Below are 15519 nucleotides of genomic sequence, written 5' to 3'. Positions count from 1 at the left end.
ATCTATCTATGTCTATCCACAAGTATACAAACACACACACACACACACACACACACACACACACACACACACACATTCTGCTAAAGTAGCTGATTTTGAAAGTCAGTGTACATTGCAGAAAACATCTGTTTCATAGTAATAGCTATTTATTAGAAAACGATCTATTTGTTTCTAAAGGATTACCCTTTTGTCTTCCAGAAAAAAAAATATCAATAACCATTGGAGTACAGAGAAATCTTTACCTTCTTGATTTTTTTCACTGCACTACTGGATGTGATTTGCTGGGGAGGTTGGAATAATGGCTGGCAAGAACTTGCATTTCTAAAAGAATCCTGCTGAGGCTACATGGAAAGATTAGTGATGGCTAAGAATTGCGGGCTGCTCAGTTAATTGACTTTTTTCTATCTAGAGGATAGCCATTCCTTTAGTTTCACTGTAGTTGGTGTATAATAGACTGATGTCAAGGTGCACAACTGAACTCTGCTGTTGTGGGAACATGTGCTTTTAAATGGAAAGCTTGGTACCAATTTAATAAAGGAAATTATATGGGCTGACATTAACCCTTCCCGTTATTTTCCTGGGTGTAGGTTGTCAGCATTCTCGTGGCATAAAGCTGACCCACAAGACAAATAACAGAAGGACAATAAATAAGTGTATTTATAGCAAGTACCACATGCTTCTTTTCTTATTATATGTAGATCTTTCTGTTCTTCATACAACTAGAAATAAAAGCTCCTTCTGATCCCATTTCTAAAGAGCATAGATAACATTTTTCTTTCAAACTAATCATAATCATCATATCTGTAGCATACTTTTCATTTCTGAATCTATATGTATTTATAAAGATTAATTTTGAGAGCTCCACTAGGAAGCAAGAAAGGTTGATCCCCCAAATCAGGTATTCTCCTTCCTTGTTGACAGGACACCATGCAGAATTTCCACAGTTGGAGTTTAAAAGAGTTGTCCTGTCTTATTTCATTTCCCTAAAAGGTAGTTACCTGGCAGTTTATGGAGAAAACATCCTATTTTTTTCTGAAATAGTTCAACCCTATTGGCAGATCTGCACTGACTAAGATTTCATTGTCAACAGGGTAATGAATTAGTTATAATTAATACATCAGTTGTAACTAAAGCAAGTTTGAACTAGCTATTTCATCTTTGAGATTCTTAGTTCAATTGGACTTCCCAGATCAGGTACAACTTGAATGAGAATGTAGACTTTCCAAGTCTCCTGGCTCTGAGTATGGTCAGAAGATCAGGATTAATGGCATTTGATTCATATAATATGTCAATAATTCTTTTTTGTATTCCCCCCAAAACACTTATGTAGGTGTTGAAGTAGGAGAAAGGGACCATATGTTTTGCAGAAAACACAATTCCTTGGTATTCTCAAAAAACACAAATACTTTAATGTATACTAAACAACTCTTCTCTGATATAAAGTAAAAGGATAATTTGTGAAGAAAAAGTTTCATCTGCAGTCATGGAACATATTAAAATGCCAGTTGAAATTCCTGGTAGCTGGTCTTCCCTTCAAAAATAATTCAATTTATTTTGTATTTATTTGGGGGAACCAACATTTTAATTAACATCGTAAATCTGAAAGGTGGCTATCAATTGAAAAAGGGAAAAACCTATGTTTCAGATACCAAATATATCAGTTAGCTTTTGCTGTGTAACAAACTACCCTAAAGCTTGGTGGTTTAAAGCAGCAAGTATTTACTGAACAAATAATTCTGGGGGTTGACAGTTTAGCTTATGCTCATCAGAGCAGTTCTTCTGGTCTCTGCCAGGGTCATTCATGCATTTGTGGTCAGCTACTGTGTTGGCTATGGGCTGGCTTTTCTCAGATGACCTCCTATTAGACAGTATACCTCTCCTCCATGTGGTCTCTCATACTGCAGCAGCCTTCTGGGCAATGTTCCAAAAGGTCAAGGCAATGCATGCAAGTTCTCTTGAGATCTAGCCTCATAACTGGCATAACATCATTTAACCTATTTGAGCTCGTCTCAAGTGGTGGGGACTGGTAAGTCAGAGAAAGGAAAGTCAGAGATGCTAAAGCGGATGTTTCCATGGATAGAGATATTACCTGATCAATGTACTAGAGTGTCATTTACATTTCTTATTATAAATGGGTAAATTGGCACTCAGCTCCATTTAGCTCTTCCTTCCCCATCTTTTTCTCTTTTTTTCCTCCCATTTTAAAAGTAGCTTCTTTCTTCCTCTGAGCCTTGGATTCTATGGTACCCAGATATTGGAGGTATGGGTTCTTTTCTAGCACAGGCTCCTTGTCTCATGACACCATATATCATCTCTCCTGCCTTTGAGGGCAAAGACTGAGCCACCATCATGTTTACCCTAGAAAGAGCCACAGTGGTTTTAAGACTCAGGTCTGATCACCCGGACACACAGAAACGCTGCCTTCTCCAGTGACTGTCTAGTGGGGTCAGGTGGGGGTGTTAATGCCCCGTGGGGTGAACTTTGACTAATGAGACAGGAGATAGAAAGGAAGTGGCAGATAAATTGCTTGCCCTTCCTCTCTTTCCAACAAAACCAAATGGTTCAGGAAAGCAGGGGTTCCACACATCCTTTCTGAAGATATCCTACACGACCAATCATCAGCCAGTTTTCCTGTACAGCTATGAACATCTTGGTAATACATCATCTTGTATTACTTTTTGCTCCTTCCTTGACTGGAATTCCCTTTTCCCTCATTCTTCATTCACTAAGAGTGCACCCTACCTCAAAAACAAGCATGTCAACTTCATGCCCTCATGCTCTGTTTTTTAGAGAATGCAGGGTAAAACAAAACATGGAAGATTGTAACTTTTCATGCATTTGTTAATTTTCTACTCAGTAAGTATGGAATTAGGGGATTCGTTTGTTTTGAGTTTTGACCAACAAATCAATAATGGTACTATTCGGGAATGACCCTGATTGGCTGGAGCATGTTGTAGTTCATTTTGCTGAAGCATAACTCTCCATCTCACATGGTTTGAGACAGATGAGTGGAGTCACCATAATTAGAGAATGAAGGCAGCTTGCCTACAGCAAAGCCATACTGAGATGGAGACAGTGAGCAGTGTGGGTGAATTATGCTCTGCCTTTTTACACTTATAAAATGAAAAGAAATTTTTTGCTGACCCACAGTAATGACAGAAACTCTTTTTTATTTTATTATAATGGCCTATAAATATGTATCATGTAAACCTAAGAATGAACTCCTTATACTATTATCCCTTATACAATTATAAAACCTAAATTAAAAATTGAATTCATCACATTATACAACCAATAAAATTTAAATAAACATTAATTTTATATAACAGATAATTTTTTGTTGAAGCCAGACTAGTGCTCACAACTGATATATGCAAATATAGTATGCCATAAGATGGCTGTTTTCTTTGTTTAAACAATTTTGAAGCCTTTTATTTTACAGTTTCTTAGAATACCATTTAGTCCTTTCATCATGTGAATGGGCCATTCACATATTAATTCTGCCTCTGTCTTTTTCCATGAGCCCAAAACAATTAAAATAGAACATTGCTCCAAAGCACAGAGTTGTTTTCAGGACGTCAGATGTAAATATGTAAATATGCAGCTTAAGTCAAAACTGAATACTTTCATAGACTAATGCTTTTTTAAAGCAAGAGTCTAGGATTTTTCCCCCTCATAATTGTTTAAGGAAATCAATATTTACACAAAGGTAGGTGTTAGAAAGTTGTCATTTGTGGCATTATGAAAGGTGAACAAGAGTAAAGAATGTGCTTCCTAGCATATTAGAACTTAAATGCTGTCACTTCATGATCCTTTTGGGCAAAAGTGGTCACCCAAGCAAAATGCAAATATGTGCATTGAAATAAATTAATGTTCAATTATAGGATGATCAACTGCATTATACAGAATATGCTATTTATTTTAATTTCAGATATAGTTTGAATGGAAACTCACACATGAAAAAACCTTGCGATAAACTCATGGACACACAATACTCTTTCCATGGACTACTAGAAAAATGAAGTCCTCCACTGGGGAGACATGCCCTACAGCTGTGAGTTTTAATTTATTTGCCATCTCTTTGTGAATCAGGTAAAAAGCCATTTGTTCTCATCCTAGAAAAATTTACCTATGTGTACACAAACAATATTTTGAATACAGTTTCAGTAAGTATATGAATGCCGTGATGCCAATCCAAGGACTGGTATAATTACATTATTTCATTGAATTCTTCTAATTACCTTGGTAAGTAATATCCTGTAGAGAAATCTCAGAGTAGCATAATTATTCTCCCTTTTGCATGTTGACTGTTTTTTCTAAGATTCCCTTAGGATACTTTTTTCTTAATCTTTGAATATCAAAGCTTCACGAGGAAATTTTCTGAGGAAACAGTCAACCTAATTTGATCATCAGAGTCAAGACTTTTATTTCAAAACCACTTCTACTAAATTTTTGAATACTATTTTTATCTTATCTGTTCCCCTTTGCTTTCATCTCTACATATCTATCATATTTTATAAAAATTTTATATATTATTTCTTTGAGATTTCATTTTGTGTGATCTTTTTGAAGCTTGATTTCCATGTCCCTGACTGTGGGTTCAAATAATGTTTACTCTAGTTTTGGTGGCATCAAATGTAACATTTTCCTCTGAAACATTTTCATTTATTTCTAATTTTTTTTATGTGTCATATTTCTTTTTACTGACTGCTTATTTTCCATCTCCTGCTTTAAGTCTTTTTTTTACATCTTTATTAAGTCTTTTTTTAAAACAAGATTGCACTGCCTGTACATTTTTTGAAATTATAGACAATTTTGTTTTTTAACTTTTAGCCTTTAAGTCATGCTTGATGTAATACATGTTATTAATTTTTTTTAATTTTTATTGGAGTGTAGTTGATTTATAATTTTCTTTTTCACAATATTTTTTCTCTCTTTGTTTTGTGATTTCTGCACACAGGTCAAGTAGTTTCCTTTTAATTGGACCAGCCATTAATGAATTTACAGAGCCCTTCTTACTAGTCCTGACACCCCCTACCTCCAGATATTTTTATGTGAGAGAATAAAACTTTCAGCAGTCTTAGACTAACATTAGGAAAGATGTCTCTGTTACTCAAAATCAAACATAATTTCTAAGTAATACTTGTTTAATGCAGATGTAACACTTATGAATATTTGTATACCAGATTTTTTATCATAAATAAAACAAACTACAATAAATATAAGGAAAAATAGAAAAAATTAGATTAGTATTAGTGGGCTTTGATTTACTTTTCCTAGTTCATATTAGATCAACTATACAAAATTATAAAAGAAGAAAAAAATGCCATACTTAAATATTTTGAACTCAAATTAAGGATGGAAAAAGTAGAAAACAGACTGGCAAGTCTATAGAAAAGTTGATTAATATAATTCGTAAACTTGGCTTTTCAGTAACTGAGAAAGGTGGATTAAAATTTACTACAATTTTTTTGAATTTGGCAATGGCTTCATTTTATGCTGTCATTGTACGTTTGGGGAGTATGAGACACATACAAATCTAGAATTGCCATAGTTTTCTGGTAGATTAATTCTTATATAATAATAAAATGTCTCTAAGGAATGCATTTGCCTAAAAGTTTACTTTGTCTGATACTAGTACAGCTACATCAGATTTCTTGTAGTAAGTTGTTGTGTATATATTTTTCTGACCTTTACTTTCAAATTTTTTTCACTCATATATATATTTTTAACATCTTTATTGGGGTATAATTGCTTTACAATGGTGTGTTAGTTTCTGCTTTATAACAAAGTGAATGAGTTACACATATACATATGTTCCCATATCTCTTCCCTCTTGCGTCTCCCTCCCTCCCACCCTCCCTATCCCACCCTTCCAGGCGGTCACAGGTCACAAAGCACCGAGCTGATATCCCTGTGGTATGTGGCTGCTTCCCACTAGCTATCTACCTTATGTTTGGTAGTGTATATATGTCCATGCCTCTCGCTTTGTCACAGGTCACCCTTCCCCCTCCCCATATCCTCAAGTCCATTCTCCAGTAGGTCTGTGTCTTTATTCCTGTCTTACCCCTAGGTTATTCATGACATTTTTTTTCTTAAATTCCATATATATGTGTTAGCATACAGTATTTGTCTTTCCCTTTCTGACTTACTTCACTCTGTATGACAGACTCTAGGTCTATCCACCTCATTACAAATAGCTCAATTTCGTTTCTTTTTATGGCTGAGTAATATTCCATTGTATATGTGTGCCACATCTTCTTTATCCATTCATCCAATGATGGGCACTTAGGTTGTTTCCATCTCCAGGCTATTGTAAATAGAGCTGCAGTGAACATTTTGGTACATGACTCTTTTTGAATTATGGTTTTCTCAGGGTATATGCCCAGTAGTGGGATTACTGGGTCATATGATAGTTCTATTTGTAGTTTTTTAAGGAACCTCCATACTGTTCTCCATAGTGGCTGAACCTATTCACATTCCCACCAGCAGTGCAAGAGTGTTCCCTTTTCTCCACACCCTCTCCAGCATTTATTGTTTCTAGATTTTTTGATGATGGCCATTCTGACTGGTGTGAGACGATATCTCATTGTAGTTTTGATTTGCATTTCTCTAATGATTAATGATGTTGAGCATTCTTTCATGTGTTTGTTGGCAGTCTGTATATCTTCTTTGGAGAAATGTCTATTTAGGTCTACTGCCCATTTTTGGATTGGGTTGTTTGTTTTCTTGTTATTGAGCTGCTTGTAAATTTTGGAAATTAATCCTTTGTCAGTTGCTTCATTTGAAATATTTTCTCCCATTCTGAGGGTTGTCTTTTGGTCTTATTTATGGTTTCCTTTGCTGTGCAAAAGCTTTGAAGTTTCATTAGGTCCCATTTGTTTATTTTTATTTCCATTTCTCTAGGAGGTGGGTCAAAAAGGATCCTGCTGTGATTTATGGCATAGAGTGTTCTGCCTTTTTTTTTCCTCTAACAGTTTGAAAGTGTCTGGCATTACATTTAGGTCTTTAATCCATTTTGAGCTTATTTTTGTGTATGGTGTTAGGTAGTGATCTAATTTCATACTTTTACATGTAGCTGTCCAGTTTTCCCAGCACCACTTATTGAAGAGGCTGCCCTTTCTCCACTGTACATTCCTGCCTCCTTTATCAAAGATAAGGTGACCATATGTGCGTGGGTTTATCTCTGGGCTTTCTATCCTGTTCCATTGATCTATATTTCTGTTTCTGTGCCAGTACCATACTGTCTTGATTACTGTAGCTTTGTAGTATAGCCTGAAGTCTGGGAGCCTGATTCCTCCAGCTCCGTTTTTCATTCTCAAGATTGCTTTGGCTATTCGGGGTCTTTTGTGTTTCCATACAAATTGCTAAATTTTTTGTTGTAGTTCTGTGAAAAATGCCAGTGGTAGTTTGATAGGGATTGCATTGAATCTGTAGATTGCTTTGGGTAGTAGAGTCATTTTCACAGTGTTGATTCTTCCAATCCAAGAACATGGTATATCTCTCCATCTATTTGTATCACCTTTAATTTCTTTCATCAGTGTCATAATTTTCTGCATACAGCTTTTTTGTCTCCTTAGGTAGGTTTATTCCTAGATATTTTATTCTTTTTTTGGCAGTGGTAAATGGGAGTGTTTTCTTGATTTCACTTTCAGATTTCTCATCATTAGTGTATAAGAATGCCAGAAATTTCTGTGCATTAATTTTGTATCCTGCTACTTTACCAAATTCATTGATTAGCTCTAGTAATTTTCTGGTAGCATCTTTAGGATTCTCTATGTATAGTATCATGTCATCTGCAAACAGTGACAGCTTTACTTCTTCTTTTCCGATTTGGATTCCTTTTATTTCCTTTTCTTCTCTGATTGCTGTCGCTAAAACTTCCAAAACTATGTTGAATAAGAGTGGTGAGAGTGGGCAACCTTGGGTTGTTCCTGATCTTAGTGGAAATGCTTTCAGTTTTTCACCATTGAGGATGTTGGCTGTGGGTTTGTCATATATGGCCTTTATTATGTTGAGGGAAGTTCCCTCTATGCCTACTTTCTGCAGGGTTTTTATCATAAATGGTGTTGTATTTTGTCAAAAGCTTTCTCTGCATCTATTGAAATGATCATATGGTTTTTCTCCTTCAATTTGTTAATATGGTGTATCACATTGATTGATTTGCGTATATTGAAGAATCCTTGCATTCCTGGAGTAAACGCCACTTGATCATGGTGTATGATCCTTTTAATGTGCTGTTGGATTCTGTTTGCTAGTATTTTGTTGAGGACTCTGCATCTATGTTCATCAGTGATACTGGCCTGTAGTTTTCTTTCTTTGTGACATCCTTGTCTGGTTTTGGTATCAAGGTGACGGTGGCCTCGTAGAATGAGTTTGGGAGTGTTCCTCCCTCTGCTGTATTTTGGAAGAGTTTGAGAAGGATAGGTGTTAGCTCTTCTCTAAATGTTTGCTAGAATTCGCCCATGAAGCCATCTGGTCCTGGGCTTTTGTTTGTTGGAAGATTTTTAATCACAGTTTCAATTTCAGTGCTTGTGGTTGGTCTGTTCATATTTTCTATTTCTTCCTGATTCAGTCTTGGCAGTTTGTGCATTTCTAAGAATTTGTCCATTTCTTCCAGGCTGTCCATTTTATTGGCATAGAGTTGCTTGTAGTAATCTCTCATGATCTTTTGTATTTCTGCAGTGTCAGTTGTCACTTCTCCTTTTTCATTTCTAATTCTATTCATTTGAGCCTTCTCCCATTTTTTCTTGATGAGTCTGGCTAATGGTTAATCTATTTTGTTTTTCTTCTCAAAGAACCAGCTTTTAGCTTTACTGATCTTTGCTATTGTTTCCTTTATTTCTTTTTCATTTATTTCTGATCTGATCTTTATGATTTCTTTCCTTCTGCTAGCTTTGGGGTTTTTTTGTTCTTCTTTCTCTAATTGCTTGAGGTGCAAGGTTAGGTTGTTTATTCTAGATGTTTCCTGCTTCTTAAGGTGGGCTTGTATTGCTATAAACTTCCCCCTTAGAACTGCTTTTGCTGCATCCCACAGGTTTTGGGTCGTTGTGTCTCCATTGTCATTTGTTTCTAGGTATTTTTTGATTTCCTCTTTGATTTCTTCAGTGATCACTTCATTATTAAGTAGTGTATTGTTTAGCCTCCATGTGTTTGTATTTTTTACAGATCTTTTCCTGTAATTGATATCTAGTCTCATGGCGTTGTGGTCAGAAAAGATACTTGATACAATTTCAATTTTCTTAAATTTGCCAAGGCTTGATTTGTGACCCAAGATATGATCTATCCTGGAGAATGTTCCGTGAGCACTTGAGAAAAATGTGTATTCTGTTGTTTTTGGATGGAGTGTCCTATAAATATCAATTAAGTCCATCTTGTTTAATGTATCATTTAAAGCTTGTGTTTCCTTATTTATTTTCATTTTGGATGATCTGTCCATGGGTGAAAGTGGGGTGTTTAAGTCCCCTACTATGAATGTGTTACTGTCAATTTCCCCTTTTATGGCTGTTAGTATTTGCCTTATGTATTGAGGTGCTCCTATGTTGGGTGCATAAATATTTACAATTGTTATATCTTCTTCTTGGATCGATCCCTTGATCATTATGTAGTGTCCTTCTTTGTCTCTTTTAATAGTCCTTATTTTAAAGTCTATTTTGTCTGATATGAGAATTGCTACTCCAGCTTTCTTTTGGTTTCCATTTGCATGGAATATCTTTTTCCATCCCCTTACTTTTAGTCTGTATGTGTCTCTAGGTCTGAAGTGGGTCTCTTGTAGACAGCATATGTAAGGGTCTTGTTTTTGTATCCATTCAGCTAATCTGTGTCTTTTGGTGGGAGCATTTAGTCCATTTACATTTAAGGTAATTATCGATATGTATGTTCCTATTCCCATTTTCTATATTGTTTTGGGTTCGTTATTATAGGTCTTTTCCTTCTCTTGTGTTTCTTGCCTAGAGAAGATCCTTTAGCATTTGTTGTAAAGCTGGTTTGGTGGTGCTGAACTCTCTCAGCTTTTGCTTGTCTGTAAAGGTTTTAATTTCTCCATCAAATCTGAATGAGATCCTTGCTGGGTAGAGTAGTCTTGGTTGCAGGTTTTTCTCCTTCATCACTTTCAGTATGTCCTGCCACTCCCTTCTGGCTTGTAGGGTTTCTGCTGAGAGATCAGCTGTTAACCTTATGGGGATTCCCTTATGTGTTATTTGTTGTTTTTCCCTTGCTGCTTTTAATATGCTTTCTTTGTATTTAATTTTTGACAGTTTGATTAATATGTGTCTTGGCGTATTTCTCCTTGGAAATATCCTGTATGGGACTCTCTGTGCTTCCTGGACTTGATTAACTATTATTTCCTTTCCCACATTAGGGAAGTTTTCAACTATAATCTCTTCAAATATTTTCTCAGTCCCTTTCTCTTTCTCTTCTGCTTCTGGAACCCCTAGAATTCGAATGTTGGTGCATTTAATGTTGTCCCAGAGGTCTCTGAGACTGTCCTCAGTTCTTTTCATTCTTTTTTCTTTATTCTGCTCTGCAGTAGTTATTTCCACTATTTTATCTTCCAGGTCACTTATCCGTTCTTCTGCCTCAGTTATTCTGCTATTGATCCCATCTAGAGTCTTTTTCATTTCATTTATTGTGTTGTTCATCATTGTTTGTTTCGTCTTTAGTTCTTCTAGGTCCTTGTTAATGTTTCTTGCATTGTGTCCATTCTATTTCCAAGATTTTGGATCATCTTTTCTATCATTATTCTGAATTCTTTTTCAGGTAGACTGCCTATTTCCTCTTCATTTGTTAGGTCTGGTGGGTTTTAACCTTGCTCCTTCATCTGCTGTGTGTTTTTCTGTCTTCTCATTTTGCTTATCTTACTGTGTTTGGGGTCTCCTTTCTGCAGGCTGCAGGTTCGTAGTTCCCGTTGTTTTTGGTGCCTGTCCCCAGTGGCTAAGGTTGGTTCAGTGGGTTGTGTAGGCTTCCTGGTGGAGGGGACTAGTGCCTGTGTTCTGGTGGATGAGGCTGGATCTTGTCTTTCTGGTGGGCAGGTCCACGTCTGGTGGTGTGTTTTGGGGTGTCTGTAGACTAATTATGATTTTAGGCAGCCTCTCTGCTAATGGCTGGGGTTGTGTTCCTCTCTTGCTAGTTGTTTGGCATAGGTTGTCCAGCACTGTGGCTTGCTGGTCGTTGAGTGAAGCTGGGTGCTGGTGTTGAGATGGAGATCTCTGGGAGATTTTTGCCGTTTGATATTATGTGGAGCTGGGAGGTCTCTTGTGGACCAGTGTCCTGAAGTTGGCTCTCCCACCTCTGAGGTACAGCACTGACTCCTGGCTGGAGCACCAAGAGCCTTTCATCCACACAGCTCAGAATAAAAGGGAGAAAAAGTAGAGAGAAAGAATTAGTAGAAGTAGGAAGAAAGAAAGAAAGAAGAAAAGAAAGAAAGAAGGAAAGAAAGGAGGGAGGGACGGAGGGAGGAGGGAAGGAAAGAAAAAAGAAAGAAAGAAGTTAGTTACAGTAAAATAAAGTATAATAACGTTATTAAATTTAAAAAAATTATTTAGAAAAAAAGGATGGATAGAACCTTAGGACAAATGGTGGAAGCAAAGCTATACAGACAAACTCTTACACAGAAGCATACATATAAAGCCTCACAAAAAGAGGTAATGGGGAAAAAATCATAGATCTTGCTCTCGAAGCCCACGTCCTTAATTTGGGATGATTCGTTGTGTATTCATGTATTCCACAGATGCAGGGTACATCAAGTTGATTGTGGAGCTTTAATCCGCTGCTTCGGAGGCTGCTGGGAGAGATTTCCCCTTCTCTTCTTTGTTCTCACAGCTCCCAGGGGCTCAGCTTTGGATTTGGCTCCGCCTCTGCATGTAGGTCGCTGGAGGGCGTCTGTTTTTTGCTCAGACAGGACGGGGTTAAAGGAGCCGCTGATTCGGGGGCTCTGGCTCACTCAGGCCAGGGGGAAGGGAGGGGCACGGCGTGCAGGGCGAGGCTGCGGCAGCAGAGGCCGGCGTGACGTTGCAGCAGCCTGAGGTGCACCGTGCGTTCTCCCTGGGAAGTTGTCCCTGGATCCCGGGACCCCGCCAGTGGCGGGCTGCACAGGCTCCCCTGAAGGGGGGTGTGGATAGTAACCTGTGCTGGCACACAGGCTTCTTGATGGCAGTAGCAGCAGCCTTAGCGTCTCCTGCCCATCTCTGGGGTCCGTGTTTTTAGCCGCGGCTCACGCACGTCTCTGGAGTTCTTTTAAGCAGCGCTCTTAAACCCCTCTCCTCACGCACCAGAAAACAAAGAGGGAAGAAAAAGTCTCTGGCCTCTTCGGCAGGTCCAGACCTTTTCCCGGACTCCCTCCTGGCTAGCCGTGGTGCACTAACCCCTTCAGGCTGTGTTCACGCAGCCAACCCCAGTCCTCTCCCTGCGCCCCGACCGAAGCCCGAGCCTCAGCTCCCAGCCCCGCCCGCCCCGGCGGGTGAGCAGACAAGCATCTTGGGCTGGTGAGTGCCGGTCAGCACCGATCCTCTGTGCCAAAATCTCCCCGCTTTGCCCTCCCGCACCCCTGTTGCTGCGCTCTCCTCTGCGGCTCCAAAGCTCCCCCCTCCGCCTCCCGCAGTCTCCACCCATGATGGGGCCTCCTAGTGTGTGGAAACCTTTCCTCCTTCACAGCTCCCTCCCACTGGTGCAGGTCCTGTCCCTATCCTTTTGTCTCTGTCTTTTCTTTTTTTCTTTTGCCCTACCCAGGTATGTGGGAAGTTTCTTGCCTTTTGGGAGGTCTGAGGTCTTCTGCCAGCGTTCAGTAGGTGTTCTGTAGGAGTTGCTCCACGTGTAGATGTATTTCTGGTGTATCTCTGGGGAGGAAGGTGATCTCAGCATCTTACTCCTCCGCCATCTTCCTCTCCACCACCACTCTTATATTTTAAATAGAATATAGTAGGGCTTTGTTTTTTATCCAGTCTGATAATCTTTAGCATATTTATATCATTATACACTTAATGCATTCAATAATTACTGATATAATTGTATTTAAATGTACCATCATGCTTGCTTTTCTACATAGTCCATATATTTTATGTTCTTTTTTCTTTTTTTTGCTTTCTTTGTGTTGATAAAATATTCTTTTTACTCTATTTCTCCTCTAAGTACCTTACTAGTTATATGTTCTTTTACTATCCTTTTTCAGATTACACTAGATTAAAACATGGATCCTTATTTACTAGGTTCTAATATAAATTAGATGTTTTCCCACATCCCAGAAAATATAAGGACCTTAGAACACATTAATTTCATTTATACTCTGGTAGATGGTATTTTTTTCAGATTCAAAAATATGTTTTGATTTCTGTATTCTTTATAAAAGATCATATAATCCTGCCTGATGTCACATGATTTGAAGTACCTCCCTGGGGTGATTTTTCTTGAGCATTGACCCAAAGCTTGGCTATATGACTTACATTGGCCAAATGAATGTAAGTGGAAGTGACTGTATGTGATGTCCAAGCAGAAACTTTAGAGCCACTGGATAATTCTGCCATTGCTCTTTTTGTTCTACCATTACAATAGTATGTTCCAAATAGTGGTTACTTCTATTGTGGATATTGAAATGAAGACAATATATGGAGAGAAACCAAAGCCAACCCACAGCTACCACAGCCAATATATAATGTGAGGTAAATTGTTTTGTTAATCCATTGAGGCTTTGGAGGTTGTTTGTTACTGCTGCATAACCAGTGGATGCTAACCAAAACATCCCTTATTTTCTTTTGTGATATCATTGAAATGTATTTTAATTTGAAATATATATAAACAGTCTTGGTCATTAACATTAGAGTTTTATGCATTCTATATTCTTTAGAATTACTTACATGTTCACTTTTTTAACTCTATTTCTTCTATATTCTAGTTTTATAATTTTTTCATTAGCTACATCTAATCTCCTCTTAAATGTATCTATTGCATGCTTAATTTTAGATATTGTATTATTTATGTTATAAATTTTCCATTGGATTATTCTTCATTTATAGTTTCTAGATCTCTACTGGAATCCCTGACAATATTAATAACATTTACTTTAAAGCAGCGTTTGATCATTCCAATATCTGAATCTCCTGAAGGCAATTTCGGATTTTCAAATGCCTATAACTATGTATTAATTTGCTATACTGGCTTAAAATAACACACATTTATTATCTCAGAGTTTCTGTGGGTCAGGGGTCTAGACCCAGCTTACCTCAGTTCTCTGTTCAGGGTCTCACAAGGATTCAATCAAGACGTTGGATAGGCTATATTCTCATGTGGAGTTTTGACTGGAAAAATCTGCTTCCAAGTTTTTTTGGCTTGTTGGTACAATTCATTTCTTTCAGGTTATATGATTGAGGGATCTGTCTTTTTGCTGGCTGGAGGTTGTCTTCAGGTCCTAAGGTCACCTGCAGTTTCCTGCCATGTGATCCTTTCCATGGAAAGTTTACAACATGTCAGATTGCTTCTTCAAGCCCAGAATGAGAGTACTGTATATCTAAACAGCTAAGACAGAGTCTTATGTAACATAATATAAATAATAATGGGAATGACATCCCATCATCACCTTTGCTATATAACATAACCAAATCAAGTGAATGTCATCTCACCTCCTTTTATATATTCTATTTCCTAGACGCCAGTCACAGGTCCCACCCACATTCAAAGACTTGATGGTGGCATGAATCTCTGCAATGCCTCCAGGGATGAAGAACTGATATTGATTTACTAACTTTATAGTTAGAGGCAGTTTTAGTGGCTTCCTCTTGGCCTTTCCTACCACAATAGTCCTCTCTCTATGTGTCAGAGAACCAATGTGGTGATTCAGAAAGTTGCTGAGTACATCTATTCATATTATACATTCTGAAAAGGGAGATATAACTCCATGATGGGTATGAGTACTCACTGGGACCAAAACTCCATTGATCATCTGATCTTTGACCTCTATAAGTCTCTACTCTATGAAGGCAACAGTAACATTTTTGGTCTCTGGGAATTGGTGTCAGTTTAGCACCAGTGTCCACTAATTCCCCCAAAGTCTGATTATTTCCCTTTCCCAAATGCACAGTCACCCTAATAAATGGTAAATGGCTGCAGGTTCCTTTGGGGAAGGCTAGGAAGAAGGTTAACAATATAGGTATTTGCCAGCATAGCAGGAAATTTTCTCAAGGGGACATAGTCTCCCCTTCATTCAAAGAACTGTAGGTTTGTGAACTGGCTCAAATTTGGGAATTGATTGAGGGGCTATGGTATTTTGGGGATTCAAATTAGACTTCTGTTCACTAGGTCTAGAACTACTAGGCTCATACAGAGCAATTAAGAATTTAGTAAACTGTCCATCTATTTCTTTTCTAGAGACACCATGATCCACTAGTCAACAACTAATGATCTCTGTGAGTCAGACTATTCTGATTACTGCTTTGACACTGCTGTCCATTACAGTAACTACGCCATCTTGTCTTTGGCAATCATATTAGTTTCCTAGGGCTGCTGCAGCAAAGTACCACAAATTGGGTACCT

General features: G+C 37.9%; 1 long non-coding RNA gene across 1 annotated transcript in view; it reads left to right on the top strand.

Moving 5' to 3' along the window:
• LOC307179879 overlaps positions 1-15519 on the top strand; it is a 229218-nt gene that overhangs the window by 191717 nt on the left and 21982 nt on the right. The window contains exon 4 of the long non-coding RNA XR_013825584.1: positions 3932-4054. This is a non-coding gene — a long non-coding RNA (uncharacterized lncRNA). The remainder of the gene's footprint in view (positions 1-3931; positions 4055-15519) is intronic.

Source organism: Stenella coeruleoalba (assembly GCF_951394435.1).
Source record: "Stenella coeruleoalba genome assembly, chromosome: X".
Lineage (NCBI taxonomy): Eukaryota > Metazoa > Chordata > Mammalia > Artiodactyla > Delphinidae > Stenella > Stenella coeruleoalba.
Note: the sequence above shows the minus strand (reverse complement) of the source record. Positions and strands in the feature narration are given on the sequence as shown.